The 8561-nt window shown below is 40.0% G+C and overlaps 1 protein-coding gene across 1 annotated transcript in view; it reads right to left on the minus strand.

The window, feature by feature from the left end:
• The window catches only part of LOC148647124 (NACHT, LRR and PYD domains-containing protein 3-like), a 405714-nt gene extending 399188 nt beyond the window's left edge, over positions 1-6526 (minus strand). The window contains exon 1 of the mRNA XM_088609314.1: positions 6016-6526. The gene's annotated coding sequence lies outside the window, so the exon portion shown is untranslated. The remainder of the gene's footprint in view (positions 1-6015) is intronic.
• Between the last annotated feature and the right edge of the window lie 2035 nt (positions 6527-8561).

Consider the following 8561-nt stretch of genomic DNA (forward strand, 5'->3'; position numbering starts at 1 on the left):
GAAGGACTCTGCTTCCAAGACGAGGGTGAAAACTGTCTTGTAATGTTACATTACTGTTATTCTGTGAGTGATGAAAAAATAACTAAATTTCAACACAACTGCTAACTGTATGAAGAGGAATGCAAGTTGATCTCTGCACATGGGCTGAGAACAGGAAACGGGAACAATATCATGGGAACAGTGACGAAAATCAGACCAGCATACAGTATGATAAACAAGGGAAACAACATCAGGAAGGAGGAACAGTGGTCAAAACTCACAGCTCATCGACAGGGCTAGATGGACACCTAACAGGGCCGCTACTAAAAACTACAAAACAACAGTCACAAGAATTACCATAGCACTTAATGTTTAGCTCTGAGACCCAGCCTCAACAAATACTGCACATTGTGAGCTTCACAAAGCTGATATTTAAGGTCAGTACACCATATAGAAACACATTGTAACCAAGGCCAGTGCAAAGCAACACATAACTTGAAGCACAAGACCTGCACTTCTGAGCAGTGGAAACAATAATATGTTTGGATGAATCGTCTTTACTCTTATTCCTACAACTGGACTGTACAACACATTACTACCACTGACACTGTCTCAGACTGTACTTTACACTATGTGGGCAGAAAACTGTCTTACAATGTTGTATTATTGCTACCATTTTGTTAATGGTTTAAAAATAAGCACTGAAAACACAGTTCCTAACTGTATGAAGAGGAATGCAAGGTGATGTTCGCACATGGACTGAGAACAGGAAACAGCCTGTGACTGGGTGGAAGCAGGCAGTGCTGTTCCACAGGGACCCATGTGCAGCCTGTCTGTGTCTTTCTACACCTGTATCCCTGAGCTGTTCTGAAAGTTTCTTAGTCTCCAGGATTGAATCTTTTCATTGTCTGACTGCGGGGTCTTACAGAGACAAAAGTATTTATTTCTGAAATAATGTAAATAACTATTATTGCACACATGAACTGCACAACAATTAGTGCAGTCGTTTTGGTAAATTTGTGCACCCAAATGAATTTAGGGTTAAAAAATTAATGCAATCATGACTTTGCCATTTCCTTATGATACTAATTATCTAATTCTTTTTCCTTTTTTTACAGATGTTTTGTACATAATGAATATTATTAGTTCATAGTATATTGACCAGGAAGCATTAACAAACTTTAGAAACCTCAAGGCTGTCAATACTTTTACATGGGACTAAAGAAAATGCTCTCTAAGTATAAAAATATTGACGCAATCTTATCCACCACAATCAGCGCTTCTGCTCTCCGCCATTTTAAACCTGAACGTGCTGTGAACCATCTCAGAAGCTCCATGTGTCTTCACATGGCTGCAGACAAGGATCAGTTTCAGAATGTACCGCTGGAGTCTGAATTCTGGTAAAACCTCTTGCTCTCTCCCCCAGCCACCTTCCGCAATTACCACACTTCAGTGTGTTTTCAATGCAGGAGTAAGTTTATTCCCTCTCTACTTGAACCCGACTGCATCTACCCTGCTTTGCTCAAAATGGCGAAGTAACAGAAATATACTTTCTGTTTCGCTAACGTAATGTATGTTTTTAATCAGGAAGCACTGAAGGAAAGAAGGGCTGGTAAAGACAGACTCAGTTACTCTGTGCTGAAGGACTTCCTGTTAAGTGGTTTTAAGCGTACTTGTTCCACTTTAATGTATAAGACAACACTGATGATACAGATGTGTCGTGTCAGACAGATGAAAGCTTGTACTGCACCTGCTAATGTACAGGAAAAACCTGTAATTTGAGAATTTATGACACCTACAAATTTTTTACACATTTCATACTAATTTCAATATTACTTACTAGTATGTTTTTGCTGTAAAAGCAGTCTAGAAATCAACACTTACAACAAAATACGAGTTTCTCAAGCAACATACAGTAAGTAATCTAACACATTTTGAATGGGGTTAAACAGTTGGTGCCTGAATCACAGAAGCGGCAAAATGATTTAATGTGTCAGGGGAACAGTGATGAAAATCATACCAGTATACAGTACACCAATACAGGTGTATACAATACAGTACACCGCTCACTGTATCACCTGCAAGTACACAGCCACCACCACACTCATTCAAGGCCCCTTAGGACAATTCCGGATCACCCAGACAGCATCTTGTACCTCCAGCAACCTTATTTACTGTATCTCTTGCAGTAAATGCCCAGCCATCTACATTGGAGAAACAGGAAGGAGACTCGGAGACCGCTTCAGAGAACACGTCAGGGCTGTGAAGATTAAAGATCTCTCCGAGCCCATTGTTTCTCATTTCACCTCTGACGGCCACGACCACTCTAATCTCTCCGTCTGTGTTCTCAAAGACGGTTTTCCGAACTCATACATCAGAAAGACCACCGAAACTAAAATTATTCTGCAGTTAGGATCACACATTCTCCCTTCCCTTAACGACAGATTACTGTTCTTTTAAATTTTCTCCATTCATTGGAAGTTTCATTTCACACCTCTCTGCACCCATTCTGACTTCACACCTCTTGATTGGCCTCTCTTTCTGTCCCCTGCTCCCGCCTCTCACTCCTCCTCCCTCCCAACCTTTGTTCTCCCGCTACTTTACCTTTGCCTACTGCCCTGTCTCTCTCACACCTGAAGAAGGCTCCACGGCCGAAACGTTGTGTTCTCTTTCTTCTTTTTTTCAGCATGGAATAAACCTATTACTTGTTCCTTTACAGTACACCAAACAAGGGAAAACACCATCGGGAAGGAAGAACAGTCAAAGCTCATCGACAGGGCTAGATGGACACTTAACAGGATAGCGGCTAAAAACTACAAACAACGGCCTCCAGAATTACCACAGCACTGAAGCTACAGTACCCAGTCTCAACAAATACTGTACATCTTGAGCTTTGCCAAGCTGATATTTATAGTCGGCACACCATGCAGAAACCCCTTGTAACCAAGGCCAGCGCAAAGCAAAACATACTGTAAATTGTTGTAATGAACTAAAAACCTGCACTTCTGAGCAGTGGAAGAAAAAAAATGTTTTTTTATTCTTATTCCTGCAATTGGACTGTACTGAAAATTAAATAAACTGACAAACTCTCACACACTATACTGCACATTAATACCACTGACATACTCTCGCACACTGTACTGCACATCAACAACACTCACACACTGTACTGCACATTAACAACACTGACACACTCTCACACACTGTACTGCTCATTAATGACACCTGTAACAGTATACTGTCAGAAACGTAGTCTTGTGTTTACTAATAGAATAGTATTAACTTGGCAGAGTTTAAAACTGAATTAATTTCAATGTTACCCATGAGAAGAAAACTGTACATATTACCAGACTGATGTATTTGTTGACATCAAAATAAATATGACATATTCACGTTCATATTACCAACTGTGATGCCACTATGAGGGCAGAAAACTGTCTTACAATGTTGCATTATTGACACTATTCTGTTTATTGTTTAAAAATAAGCACTTGAAATTTCACAAGATTCCTAACTGTATGAAAAGGAAAGCAAGTTGATGTTTGCACATGGGCTGAGAACAGGAAACAGCCTGTGACTGGGTGGATGTAGGCAGTGCTGTTCCGCAGGGACCCGTGTGCAGCCTGTCTGTGTCTTTCTACAACTGTATCCCTGAGCTGTTCTGAAAGCTCCTTAGTCTCCAGGATTGAATCTTTTCTTTATATTCACTGCCTGACTGAGGGACCTTACAGAGACAAAGGTGGATTTATTTCTTAAATTGTGTGAATGACTATTATAGCACATAAAGGCTGCACAACTATCAGTGCTGCTTGTTTTGGAGCATTTGTGCACTCAGTTGAATTTATGTTTAACTCAGTACAGGGTTTTGAAAACTTCTGCATTCATGACTTTGTCTTTTTTCTTATCTTATTAATTATCTTTTTTTTTTTTACTTTGTTTGGAGTATTTTCCATACCTAATTATACTACATAGTATTTTGACACACAAGTTTTAAAACAACAAATTGCAAAAACGTCAAGGTACTTATAGAATGAACTGAATAAAAGCACTATGCAATCTTATCCACTACAGTCAGCACTTCTGTTCCCTTTCATTTTAAATCTGAACACACTGTAGTGAATGCAAAATAAGAAGCATTTTTTTAAAAAAATCTAGAGCACGATCCTATGGACACGAAGCTTGGCATTATTGGCAGCTCAGGATTTGCGCCGGACTGGAGTGTAGCGTTGCTGATGACATCGTTGGGAGATGCGGAAATTTACTGGGAGCACAGGATACGTTAGGTATATCTTTGATGAGTAATGATTAATATTCCGAGATTTACGTCCTGAGCGAAAGCTGTTTTAACGTAGTTTGCCGTGATTGTGCTACTGTCCAGGTGATAATGGGAGAAAAGGTTTCGAAGGGGAGATTTGCAAACGTGGTGGCGAATGTGCATTTTGCCGAGAGCAGCCCATTTATTATAAAACAGGAGAAGTAACTGAATGTTCAAACGCTAGCTGTTTGGAAACGATGGGTTGACAAAGGTGGGTCTTGGTCTTGGGAAAGACCAGATGAAGCTGGCAGATGTTGAACAGCGCTGAAGAGTCAGATCAATGGCTGGCTGGTACTCAGCTAGTTCCTAGCTGAGATCAAACTGTGCATTGGAGAAGCAAACGAGAATATTGATTGTATGGTGTAGGCAGCATCGTAGTACTGTCTATGCAAGGATGCACACGAGGGGGAAGAGGACAGCGAGACAGCAAGACTCATGCAACAGACATGCACAAGAGAGAGATGGGGATCTCGTAGGTATTTATAGCATTTTGGGAGAGGAATAGATGTCAGAAGCGATTGATCATTACTGATGGCTGAGTCTGATTGAACGTGGTTGTTGTCATCCCTCCTGAACCTTCGTTATAAACTCCATTTAAAACAATAGTTATTAAGACAACAAAGCAAAGGCCTCACATAACAGAATCTACAGCTCAGTGACCCAGTGTCATCAAATACTGCACATCACGAGCTTCACAAAGCTGATATTTATGGTAGGGCTGCCTTTCAGAATCCTTTTGTAACCAAGAACAATGTACAGAAACACATAATTTGATGTCATGAGCACAAAACCTTCACTTCTGAGCAGTGAACAAAATAATAAGATCTGACTAATCCTATGTTGCTGTTATTCCCACAACTGGAATGAAAAATTTATACATGTCTGATGTATTCACTGACATATGAAAGACTCTGCTTCCAAGAAGCGGATCAAAACTGTCTCATAATGTTACATTTCTGTTATTCTGTGAGTGATTAAAAATAATGAAACTTCAACACAACTGCTAACTGTATGAAGAGGAATGCAAGGTGATGTCTGCACGTGGTCTGAGAACAGGAAACGGGAACAATATCATGGGAACAGTGACGAAAATCAGACCAGCATACAGTATGATAAACAAGGGAAACAGCATCAGGAAGGAGGAACAGTGGTCACAACTCACAGCTCACCGACAGGGCTAGATGGACACCTAACAGGATCACTACTCAAAACAACAAAACAACAGCATCAATAATTATCACAGCACTGAATCTACAGCTCTGTGACCCAGCCTCAAAAATACTGCACATCATGAGCTTCACAAAGACTGGTATATAAGGTCGGGACACCATGCAGAAATGCCTTGCAACCCAGGCCAGTGTGAAGAATTTTTACAGATGTTTGTGTACATAATGAATATTATTACTTCATAATATTTTGACCAAGAAGCATTAAAACAACAAACTTTAGAAACTTCAATGCTGTCAATACTTTTACAAGGCACTAAGAAAATGCTCTCTAAGTAAAAAACACAGACGCAATCTTATCCACCACAATCAGCGCTTCCGCTCTCCGCCATTTTAAACCTGAATGCGTTGTGAACCATCTCAGCAGCTCCATGTGTCTTCACATGGCTGCAGACAAGGATCAGTTTCAGAATGTACCCCTGGACAACCCTGTACCAGTACATAAGAGAGGTGAAACAGTGCTCACTTTGATACATTTATTCATGATAGACTCACCCAGGGTGATGTGAAGTCTCCCCTGAAGTCCTTCTGCTCTTATAATCTTCCCTAAACTGTTTTCAGTCTCTCAGACTCTACAGCCAGTGGTCTGAAGTCTGAATTCTGGTAAAACCTCTTGCTCTCTCCCCCAGCCACCTCCCGCAATTACCACACTTCAGTGTGTTTTCAATGCAGGAGTAAGTTTATTCCCTCTCTACTTGAACCCGACTGCATCTACCCTGCTTCTCTCAAAATGGCGAAGTAACAGAAATATACTTTCTGTTTCGCTAACGTAATGTATGTTTTTAATCAGGAAGCACTGAAGGAAAGAGGGGCTGGTAAAAACAGGCTCAGTTGCTCTGCGCTGGAGGACTTCCTGTAAAGTGGTTTTGAGCGTACTTGTTCCACTTTAATGTATAAGACAACACTGACGATACAGATGTGTCGTGTCAGACAGATGAAAGCTTGTACTGCACCTGCTAATGTACAGGACAAAATAATGGAAAAACCTACTGACAACAGCACCTGTAATTTGAGAATTTATGACAACTACAAATAATTTACACATTTCATACTAATTTCGATATTATTTACTAGTATGTTTTTGCTGTAAAAGCAGTCTAAAAATCAACACATACAACAAAATATGAGTTTTTCAAGCAACATGAGTAAACTAACAGATTTTGAATGGGATGAAACAGTTGGTGCCTGAATCACAGAAGCATCTGTCACAGAAGTGTCAAAATGATTTAATGTGTCAGGGGAACAGTGATGAAAATCATACCAGTATACAGTACACCAAACAAGGGAAAACACCATCGGGGAGGAGGAACAGTCAAAACTCATCGACAGGGCTAGATGGACACTTAACAGGATAGCGGCTAAAAGCTACAAACAATGGCTTCCAGAATTACCACAGCACTGAAGCTACAGTACCCAGTCTCAACAAATACTGTATATCTTGAGCTTTGCAAAGCTGATATTTATGGTCAGGGCACCATGCAGAAACACCTTGTAACCAAGGCTAGCACAAAGCAAAACATACTGTAACTTGTTGTAATGAACTAAAAACCTGCACTTCTGAGCAGTGGAAGAAAAAAAATGTTTTTTTATTCTTATTCCTGCAATTGGACTGTACTGAAAATTAAATAAACTGACAAACTCTCACACACTATACTGCACATTAATACCACTGACATACTCTCGCACACTGTACTGCACATCAACAACACTCACACACTGTACTGCACATTAACAACACTGACACACTCTCTCACACTGTACTGCACAATAACAACACTGAGACACTCTCACACACTCTACTGTACATCAACAACACTGACACACTCACACACACTGTAATGCTCATTAACGACATCTGTAACAGTATACTGTCACAAACGTAGTCTTGCCTTTACTAAAAAAGAAAAGTATTAACTTGGAAGTGTTTAAAACTGATTTAATTTCAATGTTACCCATGAGAAGAATACATACAGTATTACCAGACTGATGTATTTGCTGACCTATATCAAATAAAATATGACATATTCACGTTCATATTACCAACTGTGATGCCACTATGAGGGCAGAAAACTGTCTTACAATGTTGCATCATTGACACTATTTTTATTATTTAAAAATAAGCACTTGAAATTTCACAAGATTCCTAACTGTATGAAAAGGAAAGCAAGGTGATGTTTGCACATAGACTGAGTACAGGGTTTTGAAAACTTCTGCATTCGTGACTTTGTCATTTTTATAATCTTAATATTTATCTTTTTGTGATTTTTTACTTTGTTTAGAGTATTTTCCATACACAATAAAACTACATAGTATTTTGACACACAAGATTTAAAACAACAAAATGCAAAAATGTCAAGGTACTTATAGAATGAACTGAATAGAAGCACTATGCAACTTATCCACTACAGTCAGCACTTCTGTTCCCTGTCATTTTAAATCTGAACACACTGTAGCGAATGCGAAATAAGCAGCATTTAAAAAAAAATCCAGAGCATGATCCTATGGACACAAGGGTAGGATCAGCAGGTTGGCTGCATTGGCAGCTTAGGATTTGCACCGGACTGGAGTGTAGTGTTGCTGATGACGTTGTTGGGAGATGCGGAAGTCTACTAGGAGCGCAGGATGTGTTAGGTATATCTTTGATAGGAAAATGAGTAATATTCCTAGATTTACATCCTGAGCGAAAGCTGTTTTAACGTCGTTTGCTGACATTGTGCTACTGTCCGGGTGATAATGGGAGGAAAGGTTTTGAATGGGAGATTTGCAAATGTGGCGCCGAATGTGCATTTGCTGGGAGCAGCTCATTTATTTTAAAACAGGAGAAGTAACTGGATGGTCAAACGCTAGCTGTTTGGGAATGACGGGTTGACAACGGTGGGTCTTGGTCTTGGAAATGGCCAGATGATGCTGGCAGATGTTGAAAAGCGACGAAGAGTCAGATCAATGGCTAGCAGGTACTCAGCTGATTCCTGGCTGAGATTAAACCGTGCATTGGAGCAGCAAATGGGAATATTGATTGTATGGTGTAGGCAGCATCGTAG

Source organism: Lepisosteus platostomus, chromosome 16 (genome assembly GCF_059453375.1).
Source record: "Lepisosteus platostomus isolate fLepPlt1 chromosome 16, fLepPlt1.hap1, whole genome shotgun sequence".
Lineage (NCBI taxonomy): Eukaryota > Metazoa > Chordata > Actinopteri > Semionotiformes > Lepisosteidae > Lepisosteus > Lepisosteus platostomus.